The 26,855-nt window shown below is 56.5% G+C and overlaps 2 pseudogenes; one reads left to right on the plus strand and one right to left on the minus strand.

The window, feature by feature from the left end:
- Positions 1-429: 429 nt before the first annotated feature.
- Positions 430-22,711, minus strand: LOC114001976 (annotated as a pseudogene).
- On the plus strand, positions 9,323-10,168 carry LOC120323008 (annotated as a pseudogene).
- Positions 22,712-26,855: the final 4,144 nt, after the last annotated feature.

Here is a 26,855-nt window from a genome sequence, read left to right on the forward strand (position 1 = left end):
TGTCATTCTGACAGGACTGCCCAGGTCCCTGATTTTATTGTGGCCAAAATACTGGGCTTGGAAACCAAACCAGGAGCTGGCAGGTAACAGCAGCTTGAAAAATGGGCTGATGCCTAATTGATGTGGCAGAAGGAATGAAAGACTCGTGACAGCTAAGAAAAAAATTGGGCTTTTCAGTGCCTACCTCAGGTTGGGATCACTGCCTGTGTCTTAGTGGAGGAAGATGTTTTTGTAACTGTATTGAAACTTGTTAGTAAAATGTGCCTGAATTCCTAAGGAAACAACCACTGTGAAATCTTTTAAACCAAATGTAGATTTCCAAAGTGTAGAGGTTGCTATTAATATTTTGGCCGTTCCTGTGGCATCTTTTTGGTGTATGAATAACTCTGAAAACAAGAAATTCTTAATTATAACACATTACCAGGTCTGTTTACTGCTAATTATTTTACAAGGTTGAGAGAAGAGTTTAAGATGAAAGTTGTGGGGTTACTTGCAAAGCTTTTGGTACAACCAATGCAGTTGAACCTGGTGGGGAAATTTGCCCTTAAATTGGTTTTGGCAGATCTCATGAGTGTCTAAGGCAGAGGCCAACCCAACTGGAAAGAGCCTTTCAAGGGTGACTAAGATGTAACTAAATTACCTTTTTGAGAGATGGGGAAAGCTGATGTCAGGAATTAAATTTCCTTATGTTAAGTTTATTAAAAATATAATAACATATACATATTAAAATTATTTTAATGGTCTTATTTATGGGGGTTTCCCTGTGTTTATGTTAGTACTTCTGAGTGTTTGATTGTGACAATAAGGGACAGCTTTGTGGTGGTTTTTTTTTATTTTTCATGTTTTGATACTTTGGTCAAAGCATTAAGATTAAAAGTCATTTAAAATTTTAATTCATGTTCAAAACCTGAATAGATTTGAAATGAGGTTAATGAGAACAGTGGGAGGAAAGAAAACAACAAGCCCAAAACCAAAACAACCCCAAAAACTGTTCATTTTTCCATTGTATTTTAAACAGGGAAGTCTGTAGAGCAGCAGAAAACAGGCAGGTGTGAAAGTCAGACTGGGGCTTGTTGCACTGGTTCCAGTGCTCTTTGCTTCAGTGTAACTGGCCATTTTGAGATGAGACTGGGGAAACTGGGCTGCCAGGGCAGAGACCACTGGCTGGCCCCACTGGTTTTTGCTGGGCAGTGGGTAATTTGTGCCTCACTTGTCAGAATCAGCCCACGGTTATCAGGGAATGGGGTAGTGGTGAATTTGGCTTTCAGACTAAAATGGGGTTAAACTTACACATATTCAAAAGAATAAACTGATGTTGGAGTGCAGATACTCAAAAATGTCAGTCCTACGGCCGAAGCTCTTCCCGCAGTCGGGGCACTCACAGGGCTTCCCTTAGCGGTGTGTCTGTTGGTGTTCGGTCAAGGCAGAGCTCTGGGTGAAGCTCTTCCCACACACCCCACACTTGTAGGGCCTCTCCCTGCTGTGGATGCGTTGGTGAGTGATGAGGTGGGAATTCTGCTTGAAGCCCTTCCCACAGTCGGTGCAAGGGAAGGGCCTCTCATCCGTGTGCGTCCGATGGTGCTTTAGGAGATCTGAGCTGGTCCTAAACCTCTTCCCACATTCCAAGCACTTGTAGGGCCGGTCCCCAGTGTGGATGCGCTGGTGGGTGCAGAGGGTGGAGCTCTGCCTGAAGCTCTTCCCACATTCCCCACACATGTAGGGCCGTTCACCAGTGTGGATGTGCTGGTGCTTGAGGAGATCGGAGCTCTGCCTAAAGCTCTTCCCACACTGCTGACATGTGTAGGGCCGTTCCCCAGTGTGGAAACGCTGGTGTTTGCTGAGGCTGGAGCTGCAGTTGAAGCTCTTCCCACATTCCCTACACATGTAGGGACGTTCCCCAGTGTGGATGTGCTGGTGGGTGAGGAGGTGAGAGCTCTGCCTGAAGCTCTTCCCACATTCCAAGCACTTGAAAGGCTTCTCCCTGCTGGGAGGCTGATCAGGTACCACCAGGTCAGAGCTCCCCCTCAAGCTCCGGCCGCCTTCCCGGCACAGGCTGGCTCTTTCCTCCTCAGAGCACCCTGGGATGGCTTTGGAGCCCCTCCTGCGGGGGGATCTCCGGCCCTTTTCCTCCCCGCTGCCTTCCTGCGCCGGGGAGCCCTTCAAAACGGCCTCTCCCACCAGGGTCTCACGGGGGGATTTGTCCTCCGGGCTCTCCGTCCTCACCTCGGGGCCTGGGGCAGGAAGCAAGAAGGACAGGCCCACAGGGAAGGCCAAGGACATCCCCCCAACTCCGGCCCCGGCAGGACGGCGGCGCCAGCGGGGTTGTCCTGCAGCCGGGGGCCATGCTCGGCTGACAGAGCCAGCACAACACCCGCCCAAAGGGACACTGACTTCCTCCTCACCTGCCTGGGGGGACCAAGGCATCTTCCTCTTCCTCGCAGCCTCCTCCTCCACCCGCCCAAGCTTTGGGAAGGACAAATCCTGATGGGGGGAAAACAAGGGCTGAGCGCGTTGGCTTGGGGGTTCCTCCTGCCCAAGTCCATCTCTAGAACTCACCAGGCATCCTGTGACCATAAAAACCTCCAAAACACCAAGATTCAGCCCAGAAAAACTCAAACCACCACCCAGATTCAGGTAAAAACCCCTCAGAAATAGCAAGAAGACCCTTACCACCCCAAACTGCAAAAAGTTGAGATTGAGCTAAAAAATACTCCAAAATATGAAGATTCAGCCCATGAAAAGGTGATGGCGACTGATTTAATGCTCCAGCAGGAAACTGGTTTGATTTCAAGCTTGTCTTCAAGGCACACCCTGCAATTGGAGCCTGGTCTCTAATTAACCTCTCCTGTGCTGCCAAACAGCAGGAGCTGAAAGGCCAAGGGACAAACTCTGTGATCCCTGCCAGTGTCCATGGTCCCTGTCAGTGTCCTTCAGGGAAAGTGGGAGGAGGAAATGAAGAAATTGGTTTGGAATTAAACCGGTGTTAACATGGGAAAAACCTCCTTCCATGGAAATAAAACTTAATTTTTCCTGGGATGAACGAGCTCATTCAGGGATGAAGGACTGCCATATATATGATACAGAATATATCTGATTATTGCTTTATCTGTCTGTCCAGACAGATATTGAGTATGAAGAGTATATTGAGTATTTGAGGGATATGTTCCTCTCACTACCCTGTGAGCTCCACTCCCAAGGCCAGCAAATTCCTGAAGCTCCCCCTCCTGTGCCCTGCAGGTTTTGGCAGATTTGCAAGAGCAGGGGAATCATTCCCTGCAGCCCCTTTGCACTGTAGGAAATGGGAGCCCTGTGCACATCCTGCTGCCTCCAGATTCCATTCTGGGTGTGGGAAGGACCCTGTGGGGAGCAAAGAAATGCCTGGTTCTGCAGGAGCTGGAGATGCTCAAGGGGCAGCAGGACCAAGTCAGGGGTCTGGGTGGGCCTGGGGGGCTTTGGGGTGCGGGAGGGTCCTGGGGGAGCTGGGGAGGGGCTTTGGGGATTGGAGGTACAAACCAGGACAGACCAGTACACACCAGTACCTCCTCACTGCTCCCCAGATCTCTCCTGGAGCTGGGCCACGTTGTCCTGGGACACCTGAGCCCCCCCCAGTGCCCTCCCAGTACAGCCCAGTGCCCCCAGTACAGCCCACTGTGTTCCTGTCCCAGGGTGCCGGGTGATCCCTCTTTGGGGGGGTTGGAAGGGATTTGAGGGGGGGCTGTGGGAGATCTGGGGAGATCTGAGGAGTTTGGATGGGGATTTGGGGGTTTTGAGTGCCTTTAGGGAGTTAAAAGAGGTCTTGGGAACATTGGGGGGTCAGAGGTACCTATGGGGGGAGGGGATTAAAGGGAAAATGGAGGTTAGGAGACATTTGGGAGGGGTTAATGAGGCCTGGGCGGGCAGAGGAGGGGCTGCACCAAGAGCAGGTGAGTCTTGAGACCCCCCCTGGTGTCCCCAAGACCCTCTTGGTGTCCCCAGTTCCTCCCCTGACACCCTGAGACCCCCCTGGTGTCTCCAATGTCCCCAGGGCCTCTTCATGGCCCCAATTCCCCCCTTGACACCCTCAATTCTACTGTTCCCAAACCCTATCCCTGATGTCCCCAACCCTCCATCTCACCCCAGGAACCCCCCCTGGACCCTCTGACCACAAAAACACCCCCACCACACTCACAGAAAGGCCAAGGGCATCTGGGGAAACATTTGGGACAGTTGGGGGGCTTTGCAGGGCCCTGGGTGATTACTGGGGGATACTGGGACACACTGGGGGGAACTGAGGGACACTTGGAGGGACTGGGGAGTTACTGGGGGATTACCAGGACACAGGAGGAGACACTGGGAGGTTACTGGGCCATACTGGGGGTTACTGGGTGCTCACTGCAGGATCACTGGGCCATCCTGGGGGGCAGTGGGAGGTCACTGGGACACACTGGCTGGTCACTGAAGGGGTCACTGGAAAGTCACTGCGATATACTGGGGTCTAGGGATCCCCTTACCCGGATGTGGTACATTTCCCCCCGGATTTTGGGGGCCATCCCTAGGATCCCTCCTCTTTGGGGCTGGGGGACCCCCTGGACCCACTGCTGGGCTTTAGGGGACCCCCCAAAATGCCCTCAAAACTCCTGAAATCCCCCCCTCGACACATCAAAACCTTCTCAAGGTCCCCTCAAATGCCCTCAGAGACCTCATCCCTCCCCAGCACCCTCTAAACCCTCTCAGTGACCCGCAAAACCCACCTGGGACCCCCCAGTCCCCTTTAGGGACCCCCCAATCCCCCTCAGAGACCCTCAAAACCGTCTAAGACCCCGTAAACCCCCTAGAGACCCCAAAACTGCCTAAAAGGTCCCGCCAGGACCCCCAAACCTCCTCAGAGACCCCCAAAGCCCACCTGGCACCCCCCAAATCTCCTCAGAAACCAAAACCCCCTCAGAGACCCCCAAACCCCTTCAGGAACCTTCAACCACCCCCTGAGTCCCCTCAGGACACCGAACTCCCTCAGGGACCCCTCCAAACCTCCTCGGTTATCCCCGAACCCCCCCGCTAAACCCTCCCGATCCCCCCCGGGGGGACTCACAGCACTCAGAGCGAACCGCAGGCCCCGCCGCCAGCACCGATTCCCGGCTGCGCGCGCACCGCGTTCCGAGAACGCCGCCGCAGCCAATCAGCGCGCGGCCACGCCCCCGCAGCCCCGCCCCCGCCCCTGCCGCGTTGGCTGCCGGGAATCGGTGATGGCGGCGGGTCGGTCGGTGAGCTCTGAGTGCAGGCGGGGGGTGCGGGAGAGCGGGGTCTGGGGATCCCCTCGGGGGCTGCGGGGAGCGCGGCTGTGGGGGGAAAGGCTGGAGGGCTCGGGAGGGTTTGGCGCGGGGGGTTCGGAGGTTCGGAGGACCCTCTCGGGGGCCGCGGGGCCCGGAGGCCTCCCAAGAACCCGGATGTTCGATTCGGTTGCCGAGAAAGTCCCTCGGAAAAAAAAAAATCAAAACCACCCAACCGAAAAAAGAACCCTAAAAAAAGGAAAAGTGAGAAAAAGGTGAAGGAAAAACTGCAAGGGCCAGGATGATTTTATTGCTTTGCTTCAGTTTTTCCTTGGTTTCCTCAGATTCTTTGCTTCCTTCCTTTACAGAAAGCTCTTTTACTGTTCTGTAGTTTTGTGGTCCCTTAGAGGCTTTTAGGGGTGGCTGAGGAGGTTTTTAGGGGTCTGTGAGAGGGTTTGGTGTCGTGAGGGGACTTAGGGGGAGGTTGAAGGTCCCTGAAGCAGTTTGGGAATCGCTGAGGGAGTTTGAGAGTCCCCGAGAGAAATTGAGAGGTCCTGAGGGGCTTGGGGGGTGTCTTTGAAGGAGTTTTAGAGGTTTCTAGGGGGATTTCAGAAGTCCCAGAGGGTTTTGAGGGTCCCTGAGGGAGTTTTTGAGGTCTCTGAAAGGGTCTGGGGGGTCCCAGGTGGGTTTTGCAGGTCACTGAGAGGGTTTAGGGGGTCTTGGTAGGGGGAATTAGGTCTCTGAGGGGATTTGTGGGGCCCTTGAGGAGGTTTGGAAGGGTCCAGAGGTGGATTTCTGAGGGGATTTCAGGGGTTTTGAGGGGACTTTATAGGGTCTCCATGTCGGTGGACCGACCCCAGGGAAAGGGGATCCCAATTCCCCCCCTGAGCCCCAGAGACCCCCAAAGCTCAGCACACAGAGACCCCACAGGGAGGGGGGCCCGGGGGTCCCCTAAAGCCCAACAGTGGGGTTCAGGGGGTCCCCCAGCCCCCGGAGGAGGGGTCCTGTGCACGCACCCCAAAGTGCAGGGGGGGAGATGTACCACATTCGGGTAAGGGGATCCCAGTGCCCCCAGTATATTCCAGTGACCTCCCAGTGACCCTCAGTACAGCCCAGTAACCCCCTCAGTGACCCCCTCAGTGACCAGCCAGTGTGTCCCAGTGACCTCCTACTGCCCCCCAGTATGGCCCAGTGATCCTGCAGTGAGCACCCAGTAACCCCCAGTATGGCCCAGTAACCTGCCAGTGTTCCCCCGTGTGTCCTGGTAATCCCTCAATAACCCCACAGTCCCTCCCAGTGCCCTCCCAGCATTTCTCAGTAATCTCCCAGTCCCTCCCAGTGCCCCCTGGTTCCCCCCAGTGTGTCCCAGTATCCCCCAGTAATCCCCCAGTGCCCCCCAAAGCCCCCCAGCTGTCCCCAGTGTGTCCCCAGATGCCCTTGGCCTTTCTGTGAGCGGGAGGGGGGGGCGTTTTTGGTCAGAGGGTCCAGGGGGGCTCCTGGGGTGAGATGGAGGGTTGGGGACATCAGGGATGGGGTTTGAGGACAGTGGGGAGGGATTTATGGACAGTGGTATTGGGGATGTCAAGGGGGGAACTGGGGACACCGAAAGGGTCTTGGGGACACGAGGGGGGTCTCAGGACTCACCTGCTCATAGGGAAGCCCCTCCTCTCCCCCTCTAGGCCCCATTAACCCCTCCCAAATGTCCCTCAACTCCCCTTTGTTTCCTTTAATCCCCTTTCCCCTGCATACTTTTGAACCCCCAATGCCCCCAAAACCCTTTTAACTCCCCCAAATTCACCCAAAGCCCCCTAAAACCTCCCAAATCCCCATCCAACCCCCCCACAGATCCAGCCAAATCTCCCCCAGGCCCCCCTCAAATCCCTTCCAACCCCCCTCGGAAGAGGGATCACCTGGCACCCTGGGACAGGAACACAGTGGGCTGTACTGGGAGCACTGGGCTGTACTGGGAGGGCACTGGGGGGGCTCAGGTGTCCCAGGACAACGTGGCCCAGCTCCAGGAGAGATCTGGGGAGCAGTGAGGAGGTACTGGTCTGTCATGGTCTGTACTGGTCTGTCCTGGTCTGTCCTGGTTTGTACTCCCAATCCCCAAAGCCCCTCCCCAGCTCCCCCAGGACCCTCCGGGACCCCAAAGCCCCCCAGACTCCCCTCAGGCCCCTGACTTGGTCCTGCTGCCCCTTGAGCATCTGCAGCTGCTGCAGAACCAGGCATTTCATCAGCAAATGTGCAGGTGACCCCAAGCTGGGGGTGTGTTGATGTGCTGGAAGGCAGGAGGGCTCTGCAGAGGGACCTGGCCCAGCTGGATCCATGGGCTGATTGCAAGGGGATGAGGTTCCAGCAGGCCAAGGGCCGGGTCCTGCCCTGTGGCCACAAGAAGCCCCGTCAGCCCCCCGGGCTGGGGCCAGAGTGTCTGGAGAGCAGGCAGGCAGAAAGGGAGCTGGGAGTGGGGATGGACAGGAAGCTGAAGAGGAGGCAGAGTGTGGCCAGGCTCAGCAGAGTGCTGAGCAGGCCCAGCCCTCACATCCCCCCAGCCAACGCCGGCTGCCCGGGGGGCTTGGGAGGGACCCCCAGCCCGTGTGCCCCACACTGAGCTGGCAGAGAGAGAGCCAAGGGACAGGGCCATTGCAGGGCCACGGGTGAGGGACAGGCAGGGCCATTGCAGGGCCACGGTGAGGGCACAGCCTGTGGCAGCAGAGCTGCCCAGGGCCGGGGGCAGCCGGGGGTGTTGGGACCAGCCAGTGCTGGGGCCGAGCAGAGCACGAGGCCTCTTGCAGACCCCTGGAGCAGCCTCCCACTTGCCAGCCCTGCCCTGGTGGGGTGACACTGTCCCCTCCCTACAGGACACTCCCCCGAAATCTTTGTGGGGGCCTTTTGTGTCTATTCCTGGTTGCTGATTCCTGCTGGGGACCTGAGAGAACCTCTGCAATCCCATCCATGGGGCACAACTTCCTGTCCAAAGCTTGACTCACTGCAGACTGTGCAGGGAAATCTGTGCTGGCAGCCCCAGTATGTCACGATCCCCCATGGTCCCCCCAGGATATTTGGGATGAGTTCCACCTTCCCGGGCATCCATGGGATGGGGGGCGATTGTTCTCCTGCTGTTGCTGTTGCTCCTCTGCCCCTGTCCCTGCCCTTCCTACCGCTGTCAGGTGAGCGGAGCGGCCACGATGGGAAAGGGGCGAGAGAAGCGAAAAGAGCGGGTGGGACCCCCAAAGGGAGCGTGAGGGGCGGTGGGTCACACCCAAAGGGAGCTGGGGGGAGCCGGGGTTTGGGGGGCGAATGGGAAAGGGGTGGGAGAGGGGGGCTGAGGGGAGGGGGGAGAGCGGATACAGGGTTGGTGTTGGGGAGCCTTGATGTCCCCATGCTTTGATCCCTGAAGAGCGGGGGAGGCTGGAGAGAGGAGAGAGCTGCAAGAGCCCCAAGAACCTGGAGAGGGGTTGCAGAGAAGGGGAAACCTGGACAGTGGGGACCCCTGGGATCCCCGGGACAACAAGGTGGAGAACCTGGAGAGGGGGATAATCTTCATATTTTGGAGTATTTTTCAGCTGAATTTCCGCTTTGTGCGGTTTGGGGTGATGAGGATCTTCTTACTATTTCTGAGGGATTTTTTTGCCTGTATCTGGGTGGTTTGTGCTTTTCTGGGCTGAATCTTGGTGTTTTGGAGGTTTTTATGGTCACAGGATGCCCGGTGAGTTCTAGAGATGGACTTGGGCAGGAGGAACCAACCCCCAAGCCAACGTGCTCAGCCCTTGTTTTTCCCCCCATCAGGATCTGTCCTTCCCAAAGCTTGGGCGGATGGAGGAGGAGGCTGCGAGGAAGAGGAAGATGCCTTGGTCCCCCCAGGCAGGTGAGGAGGAAGTCAGTGTCCCTTTGGGCGGGTGTTGTGCTGGCTCTGTCAGCCGAGCATGGCCCCGGCTGCAGGACAACCCCGCTGGCGCCGCCGTCCTGCCGGGGCCGGAGTTGGGGGGATGTCCTTGGCCTTCCCTGTGGGCCGGAGGCCAATCCCCTGCCTGTCCTTCTTGCTTCCTGCCCCAGGCCCCGAGGTGAGGACGGAGAGCCCGGAGGACAAATCCCCCCGTGAGACCCTGGTGGGAGAGGCCGTTTTGAAGGGCTCCCCGGCGCAGGAAGGCAGCGGGGAGGAAAAGGGCCGGAGATCCCCCCACAGGAGGGGCTCCAAAGCCATCCCAGGGTGCTCTGAGGAGGAAAGAGCCATCCTGTGCCAGGAAGGCCGGAGCTTGAGGGGGAGCTCTGACCTGGTGGTCCCTGAGCAGCCTCCCAGCAGGGAGAAGACCTTCAAGTGCTTGGAATGTGGGAAGGGCTTCAGGAAGAGCACCAACCTCCTGTGCCATCAGCATATCCACACTGGGGAACGTCCATACACTTGTGGGGAATGTGGGAAGAGTTTCAGTGACAGCTCCAACCTTAACCGACACCAGCACATCCACACTGGAGAACGGCCATACCCATGTCAGGAATGTGGGAAGAGTTTCAGGGACAGCTCCGACCTGATCCAACACCAGCACATCCACACTGGAGAACGACCCTACACATGTGGGGAATGTGGGAAGAGTTTCAGAGTCAACTCTTACCTGATCAAACACCAGCGCATCCACACTGGAGAACGGCCCTACAAGTGCTTGGAATGTGGGAAGAGGTTTCAGAACAACTCACATGTCATCCAGCACCAGCGGACGCACACGGATGAGAGGCCCTTCCGCTGCACCGACTGCGGGAAGGGCTTCAAGCAGAACTGCAACCTCATCAGGCACCAGCGCATGCACACCGGTGAGAGGCCCTACAAGTGTGGGGAGTGTGGGAAGAGCTTCACCCAGAGCTCTACCTTGACCCAACACCAACGGACCCACCAGTAAGGGAAGCCCTACCAGTGCCCCGACTGCGGGAAGAGCTTCGGCCGCTGCTTCCACCTTGAATGAAGCCCCTGATGGTGAGGCAACCCCTGGAGTCCAGTGACTGTCAGTCCATCCCTTTTGACCAGAATGGGCCAGTCCCCTTTCCCAGGGGCAGGTTATTCCAACAGAAGCCTTCTGGGAAGGTTTGTGGAGATTCCTGCCTTGGCTGGGGACCCCCCCTAGGGTCGGTTCTGGAGGTTGAGAGCAGAGATCTCCCCCCGAGCGTTGGTCTGGGGGAGTTCCATCCATCTCTAATTAAGAATTATTGCTTTTGTGCCACCTTGAGTAGAATTGCTTCAACAATTGCTTTAGTGTAGAGCACTGTCCTATCTTATCCTGTACTCCTGGTAGTTTTAGTGTTTCTATTGTGCAGTAAATAATTCTGATGAAGATCTTTTGTCTGATCATTTGTATCCCTAATTAATTAATTTGTATCAAAAGATCTGACTTGCCATCGTTAAAACCTGGGGAAAAAAGTGATTCAGTCACACCTCTGTAATTCCTCTAAACTGAAGCTGTTGGCATAACCCAAGGCTGAGATTGGATCCAGCAGCCCCCAGCACCCCACAGGAAGTTGGGAGCTCAGGGAGGCCACCTCCCTTTGCCAACCCCCCTGTGCCCAAAGACCCCCACGGTCCCACTAGTTGGACCCACCAGACCATCCCCCTTTTCCACCCTTCTTCTTGTTCCTCCCACTTTTCCAGTGTTGCATCAGTCTACAGCCCCCCCATGATCAATTTGTGGGTCCCAACACCCACTTTTTTCCCCCCTCTCCCACCTCTTCCACATCATCCCCCCACTCCCCAGCCCCCTCATGCTCAGTTTGGGGGTCCCACCCTCCCCTTTCCCCACTCTTCTGACCTCTCCCACCCATTTCCCATCATCCCCCTATCTTCAGTGCCCCTCCCCCTCCACTTTTGGGGGTCTCACTCCCCTCCCACTCAATTTGGGGTGCCACCACCCTTTTATCCTCTCTGAACTCCCTTTTCCCACCATCCCCTTCCTTCCCGTCCTCCACTCACCCAAGAGCTCCTCGTCCACAGCTGGGGGGGCTCCCAGCACCACCAGTGCCCAGAGAAGTCCCCCCAGAGAAGGGGGTGGGTGGGGTCCTGGGTGGGCTCTGAGTGGGTTTGGGGGACCCTGATGGACAGTGGGGAGCTTTGGGGAGGGTCCCAGCCCTTTTTGGGGTGAGCTGGGTGCCCATTGAGGGGCAGGTGCCCTCCCAAAGCTCCCCCAGAGCGGGTTGACATGAGGGGATACAGGGGGGTCCCCATTCCGAATCCATCCTGGGGCTGGTTCTGCCCCCCCCAAACTCAGCTCCACTCCTTGGGGTTCCCCCAAGCCCCTCCCCCCAATACCCGGGACTGGGGAGAACTGGGAAGCTTTCCTGGGATCAGGAGTGGCAGCAGGGGAGGGGGGGACACACGACCCCCCCAAAATCCTCACAGGGACAGGGGGGGTCCAGGCTGGGCCCGAGGCCCCGGGGAGGGGCTGCGGCCGCCGGCGGCTCAGGAGCTCTGTGGGGAGAGAAAAGGGGGTGACAGCGGGGTGGGGGGTCCCCGGGGGGGCACAGACGCTCTGGGGGGACACACGACCCCCTGGGACCCCCCTCCCCTTCTGGCGCAGGTAGAAGCCGAGCCCCAGCGCCAGGGAGACGAAGGCCAAGAGGAAGCCCCCGGCCCCTCCTTGTCAGCAATTGCTGAGGCTGATGGAGCCCGGCAGGGCCGGGGCCGCCGGCGGTGTCCGATCCCGGCAGGAAGCGGGGAGGGCCCCGGGGAGCGGCGGCGGCGGGCGGGGCCCTGGGGGAGCCGCCCCGAGGGGTCCCCGCCGCCCGTGGCACTGAAGGAGCCGCCCCGGGACGGGCCCTGGCGGGGGTCGCCAGAGAGGGGGGGCGAGCTCGGAACGGAATCAGCTCCGGAGAATAAACCAAGGAAAACCAAAGGGCCGCGCCGGGGGAGTCTCCGCCGCCCCGGAGCTCAAAGAGCTGCCCCGCGGGACGGGCGAGGAGGGGCGGCGGTGAAACAGTCGCCCGGGGTGTGGCGAGGGAGGCGGGAATGGGATAAAAGAGAGAGAATAGAGAGAGAAATCGCTTTGTCTCCCCCGCCCCAACTCCCTTTTGTATACAGATAAAACCAGGGATCAACACCTGCTTCCCTTCCCCCTTTTCCCTCAGGGAACAAAAAACAAAAAAGAAAACCTTGGGAAAGAGGGGGAAAAGCCAACTGGAAAACTCTCTTGTCTGAGATAAGTTGTGCTGCCAAAGGAAACGCTGACTCCAGGGGTGCCCAAGAAGCAGCAGAGCCGACAGGGACAGGGGGGAGGCAGCGGGTCTGCTTGATTCCATGGAGTTCTGGGGAGTCACAGTGGCCCTTTGGTTCCATGAGGCTCCACAATGTCACCATGGCCCCTTGGCTCCGTGAGATTCCACACTGTCCCCACATTCCTTTGGTTCCATGGGGTCCTGCAGTGCCACAGTGCCACTTGATTGCACCAGGTTACACAGAATCCCAAGGGGCCCTTGATTTCAGGAGGTTCCACTCTGTCCCAGGGTCCCTTGGATTCCATGAGGCCCAGCAGTGTCTTAGTGGCTCCTTGACTCAAGGAGATTGTCCTGAGTCACAATGGCCCATTAAATTCCAGAGGTTCTGCAGTTTCCCAGGGTTTCTTTGTTTCCATGAGACCCTACAGTGTCACCATGGCCCCTTGGTTCCATGAGGTTCCAAAATGATTCAGCATTCAGCATTCCTGAGGCCCTGTATTGTCACAATGGCCCTTTTCATCCCATGAGCTTCCAAAATGTCTCAGGGTTCCTTCTGTTCCATGAGGCCCCAGATGCCACAGTGGCCCCCTAGTTCCAGGAGATTCCACAGTGGCCCTGTGTTCCTTTGGATCCATAAATCCTTGTAGTGACACAATGGTCCCTTGGTTCCAGGAGGTTCCAGAGCATCAGGATGGCCCCTTGTTTCCATGTGGTTCTCTAGTGTCACAATGGTCCCTGGATTTCCTGAGGCTCCACTGAGTCCCAGGTTCTTTTGGTCCCCGTGTCCCAGCAGCCCTTTGATTCCAGGAGGCTGCAGAGTGTCTGTGGATCCCTTCAGCTCCAGAATGCCCGGCAGTGTCAGAGTGGTCCCTGGAGTCCCTGGGGTTGCTCAGGGTCAGAATGGTGCCTTGACTGCACCAAGTTGCCCAGGATCCTCCTCTAAGGACCCCTGAGGGTGACTCTCAGCTGGGGCAGCTCTCAGGGCTGTGCACAGACAGCTCCCCTGACTCTTGGTGCCCGAGGCTGCTGCTGCCTGGCAGGGCTGGCACAGAGGTGACCTGGCAGCCCCTTGCCAACCCTGGGCCCCCTCGGCATCCTGAGGCACCGCTGACTCCTGCCAGGATCCCCCCCTTCCTCCTTCCCCCCCTTCCCACACTGACCGTGAGGCCACACGGTCTGGGACACCCCTGGGGTCAGTCAGGGTCACCTGTCCAGGCTGTGTCCCCTCCCTGCTCCTGGTGCCCCCTCAGTCCCCTCACTGGTGGGGTAGGATGAGGAGCAGGAAAGGCCTTGGCTCTGAGCAGGAACCAAACCTTCCTGGAATTCTCCCCCCTGTTCCCAGTCCAAATCCAAACCCAACCCCCGAGAAACCCCTGGGAGGAAAATTCACTCCCCTCCCAGCCCAAACCAGCCCCCCAAGTCCATCCCCCAGCATGGGGGGCCCACAGGGTTGGGACATCGGGATGGTTGCCATGGACCCCGATTGTAACAATGGTTCCTTATGATGATTTTTATGGCAACCAACCTTTCAATATGATTGTGGAATGGTTGCCATGAAAAATGACTCATGGAAGTGTCCATGAGAAGGTCCCTGGCAACAGGTTTCTTGATGGTTGCCATGGAAAATTACAGCAGCATTGGGTCTTCATGTGAGTTGTCATGGCAACTATCAGAGGAATGGGGCCTTCTGACGGTTGGCATGGCAACCTGCCTTAGCAATGGGACTTGAAATGGTTTCCATGACAGCTGACCATACCAGCAAGTGGAAATGTCCATGGCAACAGTCCCTGACAATGGGTTTCCATGACGATTGCCATGACAGCCCAGTCAAGCGCTGGTTGCCATGGAAACAGTCCCTGGCAAAGCATCTCTGTCCGGGTACCATGGCATTGGGCACCAGGAGTGACTAATGGTTGCCATGGCAACAGCATGGATCCAGAATTCCATGGCATAAGCCCATAGCAGCAGGCCCTAGTGGAGGTTTCTATGGCAACTGAGCATCACAACTAGTCTTAACCTTGGTTGCCATGGCAACACAGTTAGGAAGGGGTCCATTGACGGTTGCTGTGGTAACTGAGTGTACCAGGGTGAATTTATGCTGATATTTTTGGTCTGTGTTTGGCCCCAGCCACCCACAGTAGTTTATATTCTCCCTGCCAAGTTCACTGATAAACAGTGAATTTGTCCTTGGAGGGAGAACTTCTGTATAAACTGTTTTAATTGGTGTTCTGTGATTGGCCAATTGTCCTCCAAGGTCGCTTGAAGGAGAAAGTGATGAGGAGAGGAGGAAGGCTCCACCCCCAACTCAATTAGAAAAGACCCCCAAAACACACTGCGCATGCGTGAGGCGATTTCCAAAGTTCTCACACGTGCACAGAAGAGATGCACTGACATCCACCCAGGAGGTGGGACTGAGGGCCTCGGGCTGGGCAGTGCTGGCCACACCTGGGAGGTTGTGGTCACTCAGTTAGTTGTATAAAAACAGAAAGTGCTTTCTTGGAAGGGAGCTAACTTCACACCAAGGACAACATTGCCTTTTGGTGGGGGCGCCTGCCAGTTTGTGAACTTACTGACTCTCCAAGGATGCAGCTTCTGCTATGGGTAATTACAGGTATGCTAGGTCGGTAAGATAAATTTATGGACAACAGCTGGGTAACTGGGGAGGTCGTGCTGGGGGCTTCTTTCTCTTCTCCTTCCTCTCTTTTAGGTTTGTTTGTTTTGTTGGCCACCTCTTGGTAATAAATATTGGGTTTTGTTAAGCTTTTAGCAGTGTCATGGTTTCAAGTTTCAGTATACCTTAAACCCTCCCTAATACACCATGTGTGCCCGGTGACCATCCTCCGTGCGCTCTGCAGGGAAAAGCAAAGTTCCCGTGGCCGACCCCGCACACTTGGCACGGTCACGCTCAGAATTTGGCACAGAATTAATACTGGAGAAAAATGAGACCAGTGAAACATCCTGAGCTCAGGAGAACCTGACTGTGCTGGGGAATCAGAGCTTTCCCCATGGGAAATGAACTGCTCTGAAACAGTGGGAAGAAACCAGGAACAAAGGCTGAGTTCAAATGCTCCAGAGTAAATAACTCCTTCCTCACCAAAAGGTCTGAGCTCCCCTTAACTCATCTCTAGACATCCATGGAAATGAAACAGCCTGACCTTGAACCCAAGGGAAACAAAGACAAATTCCACGGCTTTAGCTGGAGCAAGGCTGGGGAGTGATGTGTCACTCCTCTATGACATCACATGCTACCCATGACATCACACCTCCCCTATGACATCACATCTTTCCTAGGACGTCACATTCATCATATGACATCACATCTCTCCTGTGATGCCATACCACCCTTGTGACATCACATCCTCCCCGTGAAATCACAGTTCCCCTATGACATCACAGCTCCCCTGTGACATCACATCCTCCCCTATGACATCAAAACCATCATATGACATAACATCCTCCCTGTGATATCACATCTTCTTTATGACATCACAGATGATGTCACATCCATCATACAACATCCCATCTCTCCTGTGATATCATATCATCCCTGTTACATCGTGTCCTCCCCTGTGACATCACATCAATCATATGACATCACATCTCCCCCATGACAACACATCCCTGTTGTGGTATCACGGTTCCTCTATGACATCACATCCATCATATCACATCACATCTCTCCAGTGATATCATATCATCCCTGTGACATCACTTCCTCCCCGTGACATCACATCTGCCCTATCACATCACACCTCCCCATGACATCACATCCTCCCTGTGGCATCACATCTCCCCTGTGATGTCACAACCATAATATGACATCACACATCACCTATGACATCACAACTCCCCTGTGACACCACATCCTTTCTGTGACATCAAACCTCCCTGTGACATCACATCTCCCCTATCACATCACATCCATCATATGACATCACATCTCTCCTGTGATCTCATATCAATTGTGTGACATCATATCCTCCCCGTGACATCACAACTCCCCTCTGACATCACACCTCCACTGTGACATCACATCTCCCCTATGACATCACAACTATATCATCCCTGTCATATCATATCATCCCTGTGATGTCACATCCTCCCCTGTGACATCACATCCTCCCCATGACATCACATCCTTCCTGTGACATCACATCTCCCCTATGACATCACATCCATCATATGACACCACACCTCTCCTGTGACATCATATCATCCCTGAGACATCACATCCTCCCCATGACATCACATCCTTCCTGTGACATAACATCTTACCGATGACATCACATCCTTCCTGTGACTTCACATCTCCTCTATGACATCACATCCATCATATGACATCACTTTTCTCCTGTGATATCATATCATCTCTGTGATGTCACGTCCTCCCCTGTAACATCATATCGTCCCTGTGAAATCACATCTCCCCTATGACATCACACCTGCCTGTGACATCACATCCTTCCTGTGAAATCACGTCTCCTGTGATATCATATCATCCCTTTGACATCACGCGCTTGCTTGTGACATCACATCTCCCTTGTGATATCACATCCTTGTTGTGACATCAGGGCTCCTCTATGACGTCACATCCATCATATGACATCACATCTCCCCTGTGACATCACATCCAGTGACATCCAGATCCATCCCAAGGCTCTGTCTGTGTGTGAGACAGGCAGAACCACAAATGCCTGCACAGCCCAGAGCAGTCAGTGTGGGGCTGTGCTTGCTGCTGCAGAGACCCCCAGGGAACAAACCCAGGCAGGAGTTTGGGGGGCTGTGTGTGTGTCCCTAAGGAGGACACTTGCCTTATTATTGCTTATTGTTTGTAATATCTTATAGATCTATCATACAACACCTAAGGATGGATTCTATAGAATATGTGCCATAGATATTTGGGTTGGGTCTGGCTGAGCTGCAGTTCAGTTCCCCACAGCAGCCCTCCCAGGGCTGGGCTTGGCATTGGCAGCTGGAAGGGGGTTGAGAACACCCCAGTGTTTTGGCCACTGCTGAGCACAGCACCAACACTGGGACATTCCTTCCTTAGCTGAGGGCAAGAGCCTGGCAGGGGACCCAAGTAGGCCAGCTGAGCCCAACTGAGCCAAGGGACATTGCAGCCCATGGGAGGTCAGCTCAGCTCTAAAAGCTGAGGCAGGGAGCAGGAGGGGGGCATTCATTGTCTGATGGCTGCCTGCTGAGGAACCGTCCCGCGGACCCAAGCCCTGCTCCTCGGGAGTGGCCGACCATGGCTGCTCATGGGAAGCAGAGAACAAACCCTGCTGTCTTTTGATTCTGTGTGCACAAGCTTCACATTAATTTTTGCTTTAAATAAACTGCCTTATCCCAACCCACTATTTTTTTTTTCCACCTTACTCTCTCCCCTGTCCTACGGAGTGATAGAGTGGCTCGGTGGGCACGTGGTGTCCAGTCAAAGTTAACCCACCACACACCTGAACACTTGCAGAGACTCCACCACCTCCCTGGGCTACTTGTTCCAATGCCTGAACACTCTCTCAGTGGAAAAAGGTTTCTTTAATATCTAATATGAACCTTGCCCAACACAATTTAAGGCCATTCCCTCACAACCTTTCACTGTAGCCTTGGCAGAAGAGACCAAGCCCCACCCCACTAAAACCTCCTTTCAGGTCATTGCAGAGAGCAATGAGGTCCCCCCTGAGCCTCCCCTTCTCCACACTCAACAAGCCCAGTTCCCTCAGCTGTCCCTCAGCAGACATGTTTTCCAGAGCCTTCCCAGCTCCGTTCCCTTCTCTGGACACGCTCCAGCCCCTCAAGGGCCTTTTGGCACTGAGGGGCCAGAACTGGACACAGCACTCCAGGTGGGGCCTCCCCAGTGCCCAGCACAGAGGGGCAATCAGTTCTCTGCTCCTGCTGGCCACACTCTTCTCCACAAAGGCCACCATGCCCTTGGCCTTCTTGCCCCCTGGGCACACTCTGCCTCATATCCAGCCCCTGTCAAGCAGCACCCCCAAGTCCCTTCCTGCTGAGCAGCTCTCCAGCCCCTCTGCCCCCAACCTGGAATGTTCCAGGGGGTTGTTGGGACCCAAGGGCAGGCCCTGACACTTGGCCTTATTGATCCAGCCTGTCCAGATCCCTCTGCAGAGCCTTCCTGCCCTCCAGCACATTCACACTCACACCAAACGTGGTGCTGTCCACGACTTTCCTGAGGGGGCACTCGATCCCCTGGCCCAGATCATCAATAATGATGTCAAACAGGAGCAGCCCCAACCCTGAGCCCTTGGGAACCCCACTAGTGACCAGCCCCACCTGGATTTCCTTCCATTCCCCACCACTCCCTGGGCCATCAGACACTTTGTCACCCAGCAAACAGGTCCCCGGGCAAGCCATGAGCAGCCAGTTTGTGCAGGAGATGCTGGGGGAGATGGTGCCAAAGGCCTTCTGGAATTCCACAGAGACACATCCCCAGCCTTTCCCTCAGCTGCTGAGTGGGTCCTTTGTCAGAGGAGATGAGGTTGGTCAGGCAGGACCTGCCTTTCCCAACCCCACGCTGGCTGGGCCTGATCCCCTGGTTGTCCTGCCCGTGCCATGGGATGGCACTGAGGAGGATCTGCTGCATGGACTTCCCCGGTCCTGAGGTCAATGGGACAGGCCAGGAGTTGCCCAGATCCTCCTTTTGGCCCTTCCTGGGGATGGGCATCCCATGTGCTTGTTGCCAGTCAGCTGAGACTTGTGCAGTTGTGCAGCACTGCTGGGCAATGAGTGAGAGTGGCTTGGCCAGCTCTTTCTCCAGCTCCCTCAGGACTCTTGGCTGCATCCCATGTGGACCCAGGCACTTGGGGGGGTCTCACTGGCAGAGCAGGTCACTGACCATTTCCTCCTGCATTGTGGGGGCTTCACTCAGCTCCCCATCACCAGCTTCCAGCCAAAGCCTGCCTGCCAGGTGTCCAAGGGGTCAGTTCTGCTGCCCCCTCCTTCCTTCCCCCACAATGGAAAACTCCCTCATTTTGGGTCCCTGTGCCCCAGACGGCTCCAACCACCACCTCACCCACCAGTCCCACAATCATGGAATGCTTTGGCTTGGGGGGCCTTAAAGAGCATCTCAGCACCCTCAGATTCAAGATTTCCTTCCTACTGCCTCCTGGAACTCTTCCCTCTATCCGTGTGAAGCCACTGCCCCTTGTCCTGTCACTCCAGGCCCTTGTCCAAAGTCTCTCTCCATCTTTCTGCTTGGCTCCCTTCAGGCACTGGAAGGCCACAATTAGGTCACTCCAAAGCCTTCTCTTCTCCAGCCTCAACAATCCCAATTCTCTCAGCCTTTCCTCACAGCAGAGCTGCTCCATCCCTCTGATCCTCTTGCTGCTCCCCTCTGCACTCGCTCCAGCAGGTCCATGTCCTTCCTGTGCTGGAGCCCAGAGCTGGAGGCAGCTCTGCAGGTGGGGCAGCATTACAGCCACGCATGTTCCAGCAAGGACATGGTGGAACCTCATGGAACCAAGGACCATTGGGACACTGCAGGGCCTTCTGGAGCCAAAGGAGCCCTGGGACAGTTGGGAATCTCATGGAATAAAGGTAGCACTGTCACCCTGGGAAAACTCCTGGAATTCAGGGCCCACTGTGACACTGCAGGTCCCCATGGAACAAAAGGAACCCTGGGACGCTGCAGAAACTCATGGAACCAAGGGACCATTGGGACATTGAGAGGGCTGATGGAATCAGGAGTCCATTGGGACAATCCAGGGCCTCATGAAATCAAAGGAATTCTGGGACACTGTCCAACCTCCTGGAACCAAGGGTTCCTGCTGACATGTGTGTCCTCCTGGAACCAAGGGAGCCCGGAGATATTTCTGAACCTCCCAGAATCCAGGGGCCATTGGGACCCTGCAGAACCTCCTGCATTCAAGTGCTCCTTGTGAAACTGCAGGCTCTCCTGGAACCCAAGGATTCCTGGAACACTGCAGAGCTCACGGAACCAAGGGGCCACTGTCCCACTGCAGCTCCTTCTGAAGCACAAGGGACCCTGGGACAACGGGAAATCTCCGAGAATCCAAATGGCATTTGGGGACTGCAGGGCCCCATGGAACTAAAGGAACCTTTGGAGACTGTGGAAGCTCATGGAATCCAGGGGCCATTGGGACATGTGGGGTCTCACGGAACCAAAGGAACCCTGAGAATTTCTGTGGGAACAAGTTAAGGCAGCAGCAGCTGCATTCAGTTAATCAGAATCCAAAAGGAGTGCTTTGGCCTTGACTGGTGTTTTCCATCCAGAGAGTGCTGTTTGCCAAAGTGGAAACCACTTGGAACGCTCTGCATGGCAGCCTGTGTTTTTCTCTGGTGGCTGAACACAGCCAGCACATGAGGGGAGGGGAATGTGTGGGATCAGGGCACTGCTTTGGGGCCATGCTGGGAATTCCAGTGGACTAAAAGACAAAGCCCAGGCGCTGTTTCCAAAGGAACCCCAATGAAAGGGGGACGCTGGAAAGATGGGAGGACAAGTCCCGCAATGGAACTCTGTGTGTGCAGCCTCATTTTCTCCTTCAGCGCCCACAGGAGAGGGGACAAAAAGTGGGGGTTGGGACCCCTAAACTGTTTGGGGGGGAAAATTGGAGATTGAGGGGAAAATGGGAAAGTGGGAGGAACAGGGAAAAGGGTGGAAAAGGGAGCGTGGTCTGGCCAGTCTGACGGTCTCATGAGGGTCTTTGGGCACAGAGGGGGTTGGAAATGGGGGGTGCCCCCTGAGCTCCCAACTTCCTGTGTGGTGCTGGGGGATGCTGGATCCAATCTCAGCCTTGGGTTATGCCAACACTTTCAGTTTACAGGAATTACAGAGGTGTGACTGAAGCACTTTTGTCCCCAGGTTTTAATGATGGCAAATCAGATCTCTTGATAGAAATGAATTATTTAGGGTTACAAATGATCAGACAAAAGATCTTCATCAGAAATATTTACTGCACAACAGAAACACTAAAACTACCAGGAGTACAGGATAAGATAGGACAGTGCTCTACACTAAAGCAATTGTTGAAGCAATTCTACTCAAGCTGGCACAAAAGCAATAATTCTTAATTAGAGATGGATGGAACTCCCGCAGACCAACACTCATGAGGAGATCTCTGCTCTCAACCTCCAGCAGTGACCTTGGAGGGTCCCCAGCCAGGGTAGGAATCTCCACACACACCCCCCACACAGGAAGGGTTCTGTTGGACTGGCCCTTTGTGGTCGAAAGGGATGGACTGACAGTCACTGGAGTCCAGGGGTTGCCTCACCATCAGGGGCTTCATTTGGGGTGGAAGCAGCGGCCGAAGCTCTTCCCGCAGTCGGGGCACTCACAGGATTTCCCTTACTGGTGGGTCCGTTGGTGTTTGGTCAAGGTAGAGCTGTGGGGGAAGCTCTTCCCACACTCCCCACACTTGTAGGGCCTCTCTCCAGTGTGGATGCGCCGGTGGGTGACGAGGTGGGAGTTCCGGTTGAAGCCCTTCCCGCAGTCGGTGCAGCGGAAGGGCCTCTCATCCGTGTGCGTCCGATGGTGCACGAGGAGACTGGAGCTGGTCTGAAACCCCTTCCCACATTCCAAGCACTTGTAGGGCCGTTCCCCAGTGTGGATGCGTCTGTGGGTGATGAGGTTGGAGCTGTTCCTAAAGCTCTTCCCACATTCCTCACAGAGGTAGGGACTTTCCCCGGTGTGGATGTGCTGGTGTTGGATCAGGCTGGAGCTTTTCCTAAAGCTCTTCCCACATTCCTCACATGTGTAGGGCCGTTCCCCAGTGTGGATGTGTTGGTGGGTGCGGAGGCTGCAGTTGTCTCTGAAGCTCTTCCCACATTCCCCACACGTGTAGGGCCGTTCCCCAGTGTGGATGTGCAGGTGTCGGATCAGGCTGCAGCTGTCCCTAAAGCTCTTCCCACATTCCCCACACGTGTAGGGCCGTTCCCCAGTGTGGATGTGCAGGTGTCGAATCAGGTTGAAGCTGTCACTGAAGCTCTTTCCACAATCATTACACACGTAGGGCCATTCCCCAGTGTGGATGCACTGGTGTTTGAACAGGTGAGAGCTCTGGTTGAAGCTCTTCCCACATTCCCCACACATGTAGGGCCGTTCCCCAGTGTGGATATGCTGGTGTCGGATCAGGTGGGAGTTGTTCTTGAAGCTCTTCCAACATTCCAAGCACCTGAGGGGCTTCTCCCTGCTGGGAGGCTGATCAGGGTCCACCAGGTTGGAGCTCCAGCTCAAGCTCCGGCCGCCTTCCCGGCACAGGCTGGCTCTTTCCTCCTCAGAGCACCCTGGGATGGCTTTGGAGCCCCTCCTGCGGGGGGATCTCCGGCCCTTTTCCTCCCCGCTGCCTTCCTGCGCCGGGGAGCCCTTCAAAACGGCCTCTCCCACCAGGGTCTCACGGGGGGATTTGTCCTCCGGGCTCTCCGTCCTCACCTCGGGGCCTGGGGCAGGAAGCAAGAAGGACAGGCAGGGGATTTGCCTCCGGCCCACAGGGAAGGCCAAGGACATCCCCCCAACTCCGGCCCCGGCAGGACGGCGGCGCCAGCGGGGTTGTCCTGCAGCCGGGGCCATGCTCGGCTGACAGAGCCAGCACAACACCCGCCCAAAGGGACACTGACTTCCTCCTCACCTGCCTGGGGGGACCAAGGCATCTTCCTCTTCCTCGCAGCCTCCTCCTGCACTCGCCCAAGCTTTGGGAAGGACAAATCCTGATGGGGGGAAAACAAGGGGTGAGTGCGTTGGCTTGGGGGTTCCTCCTGCCCAAGTCCATCTCTAGAACTCACCGGGCATCCTGTGACCATAAAAACCTCCAAAACACCAAGATCCAGCTCAGAAAAACCCAAACCACTGACATTCAGGCAAAAAACTTTCAGAAATAGCAAGAAGACCCTTAGTCCCTCAAACTGCAAAAAGTTGAAATTCAGCTAAAAATACTCCAAAATATGAAGATTAGCCCAAAATAATTCTCCCAGAAGTTCCCCCTCTCTGGTCTGTCCCCTCTGGGGTTCAGAGGATCTCTCCTGTCTGAGATGCTGGGGGTCCCACTTAGGGATGCTGGGAGTGTTGGGGGTCCCAAGGGTTCCTTCTCCTCTGACTCTCGCCTTACAGGTGCCATGTTCCCAGACATTTCCCCTCTCCAGGTTCTCCACTGTGTTGTCCCAGGGAAACCAGAGGTCCCTCCTGTCCAGGTTTCCCCTTCTCCACTCCCCGGTTTCAGGCTCCTGGGTCGCTTCTCTCGCCCCTTTCCCATCGTGGCCGCTCCAATCACCCAACAGCGGCAGGAAGGGCAGGGACAGGGGCGGAGCAGCAACAGCAACAGCAGGAAAACAAGCACCTTCCCCCCCATCCCGCGGGTACCTGGGAAGGGGAACTTGTCCCAAATATCCTGGGGAGAGTGCGGGGGTCGTGACATACTCGGGCTGCCAGCACAGATTTCCCTGCACAGTCTGCAGTGAGTCAAGCTCTGCAGAGGAGATTGTGCCCCATGGATGGGATTGCAGAGGGGCCCTCAGGTCCCCAGCAGGAATCAGCAACCAGGAATAGACACAAAAGGCCCCCCCGAAGATTTCGGGGGGAGTGTCCTGTAGGGAGGGGACAGTGTCACCCCACCAGGGCAGGGCTGGCAAGTGGGAGGCTGCTCCAGGGGTCTGCAAGAGGCCTCGTGCTCTGCTCAGCCCCAGCACTGGCTGGTACCAACACCCCCGGCTGCCCCCGGCCCTGGGCAGCTCTGCTGCCACAGGCTGTGCCCTCACCGTGGCCCTGCAATGGCCCTGCCTGTCCCTCACCCGGGGCCCTGCCCGTGGCCCTGTCCCTTGGCTCTCTCTCTGCCAGCTCAGTGTGGGGCACACGGGCTGGGGGTCCCTCCCAAGCCCCCCGGGCAGCCGGCGTGGGCTGGGGGGATGTGAGGGCTGGGCCTGCTCAGCACAGCCCCGGCCTCGTGCCCAGCGCCTCTTTCCTGACCCACACAAGACCTTCCCGGCCCCCCCAGGGCTCCCCTGCTGCTGCCTCTGCTCCTGGCCCTGCCTTTGCTGCTCCCTTGGCTGGGGCAGCGGCTGCAGGGGGGGATGGCAGCAGCTTCAGCTCCACGGCACTTCCTGGGGGGAGCTCAGCCCGGGGGGACGGGCAGGGACCTGATGGGGATGGACAGGGGCCCAGCAGGGACAGCCAGGGCCTGCAGGGGAAGGCACAGGCACAACCTGGCCCCCCACACTGCCAGGGCTGTCTCTGCTCCTCCTTGCAGGCTCCGTGGCCAGGCACAGTTTGTGTTCCTGGGTGCCCACCATCTCAGCACTTGGAGACGCTCAAATCAGCGCCCGCAGCTCTGCAGCAAAGCCCCAGCTCACCTGGCACACAGGGGATGGACACAGCACCTGCTCGGGGATGGGCAGTCACAGCTTCTGTCTCTTCCCCACCACAGGGCTCTCCTTCCTCAGCAGCACCTCTGCCTTGCACTTATTCTCAGCCTCACCTCAGGGACAGCTCTGGGCTCACCTCCGCGCCACTTCTCAGCCTCACCTCAGGGCCTGGGCTCAAGGACAGGAACCTGCAGGGAGGGGACATCAGGTGCAAGCTCAGGGTTGCCTGCTTGCACTGGCCTCTGGGCTTCTTTCTCCTTCTACAACCAGCCCACAACTCAGCCTGCTTTTCTAACACCACACATTTACAGACTAACCTTGGAGATAGATATGGACAGACATCTCTCTCACCCTGGGGATAGAGCCTCAAGCATGTGCTGCCATAGGAATGGGAATCACAGAATCACAGAATCAGCCACGTTGGAAAAGACCTCCAAGATCATCAAGTCCAACCCTGGATCCAACCCCGCTGTGCTTCCCAGACCATGGCACTGAGGCCACATCCACTCTCACCTTCAACACCTCCAGGGACGCTGACTCCACCCCCTCCCTGCCCAGCCCATTCCAAGGCCTGATTACTCTCTCAGCAAAAAATTGCTTCCCAATATCCAACCTAAACCTCCCCTGGCACAGCTCAAGACCCAGCCCTCTTGTCCTACTGCTGCTTCCTGGCAGAACAGCCCCACCCCCACCTGGCTCCAACCTCCTGGCAGGGACTTGCAGACAGTCAGGAGGTCTCCCCTGAGCCTCCTCTTCTCCAGCCTCAACACCCCCAGCTCCCTCAGCCTCTCCTCACACCACTTGGGCTCCACTCCCTTCCCCAGCCTCGCTGCTCTTCTCTGCTCCTGCTCCAGCCCCTCCAGGGCCTTCCTCAACTCAGGGGCCCAGAGCTGGACACAGCACTCCAGGGGTGGCCTCACCAGCGCTCACTCCAGCCCAACAAGCACTTCCCTGCTCCTGCTGACACACTCTTCCTCACACAGGACACCAGCCATTGGCCCTCTTGGCCACCTGGCCACACTCTGCCTCCTCTTCAGCTTCCTGTCCATCCCCACTCCCAGCTCCCTTTCTGCCTGCCTGCTCTCCAGACACTCTGGCCCCAGCCCGGGGGGCTGACGGGGCTTCTTGTGGCCACAGGGCAGGACCCGGCCCTTGGCCTGCTGGAACCTCATCCCCTTGCAATCAGCCCATGGATCCAGCTGGGCCAGGTCCCTCTGCAGAGCCCTCCTGCCTTCCAGCACATCACCACACCCCCAGCTTGGGGTCACCTGCACATTTGCTGATGAAATGCCTGGTTCTGCAGCAGCTGCAGATGCTCAAGGGGCAGCAGGACCAAGTCAGGGGCCTGGGGGGCTTTGGGGTCCAGGAGGGTCCTGGAGGAGCTGGGGAGGGGCTTTGAGGATTGGAGGTACAGACCAGGACAGACCAGGACAGACCAGGACAGACCAGTACCTCCTCACTGCTCCCCAGATCTCTCCTGGAGCTAGGCCACATTGTCATGGGACACCTGAGCCCCCCCCAGTGCCCTCCCAGTATAGCCCAGTGCCCCCAGTACAGCCCACTGTGTTCCTGTCCCAGGGTGCTGGGTGATCCCTCTTTGGGGGGTTGGAAGGGATTTGATGGGGGGGCTGCGGGAGATTTGGGGGGATATGGAGTGGTGGGATGGGGATTTAGGGGGTTTAGGGAGGCTTTAGGTGCATTTAGGGAAGTTAAAAGAGGTCTTAGGGGCATTGGAGGGTCAAAAGGATCTGTGTGGGGAGGGGATTAAAGGGAAAATGGGAGGTAGGGGATATTTGGGGGGTTAATGGGGCCTGGGGGGGGAGAGGAGGGGCTGCACCATGAGCAGGTGAATCCTGAAACCCCCCTGGTGTCCCCAAGACCCTCCTGGTGTCCCTAATTCCACCCCTGACACTCCAAGACAACCCTGGTGTCTCCAGTGTCCTCAGGGCCTCCCCATTGCCATTATTCCCTCCTTGACAGCCCCAATTCCACTGGCCCCAAGCCCCTCCTCACTGTCCCAAAACCCCATCCCTGATGTCCCCAACCCTCCATCTCACCCCAGGAGCCCCCCCTGGACCCTCTGACCACAAAGACGAC

This window comes from Pipra filicauda, unplaced genomic scaffold, assembly GCF_003945595.2.
Source record: "Pipra filicauda isolate LSUMZ 115617 unplaced genomic scaffold, ASM394559v2 scaffold1063_size32646_pilon, whole genome shotgun sequence".
Classification (NCBI taxonomy): Eukaryota; Metazoa; Chordata; class Aves; order Passeriformes; family Pipridae; genus Pipra; species Pipra filicauda.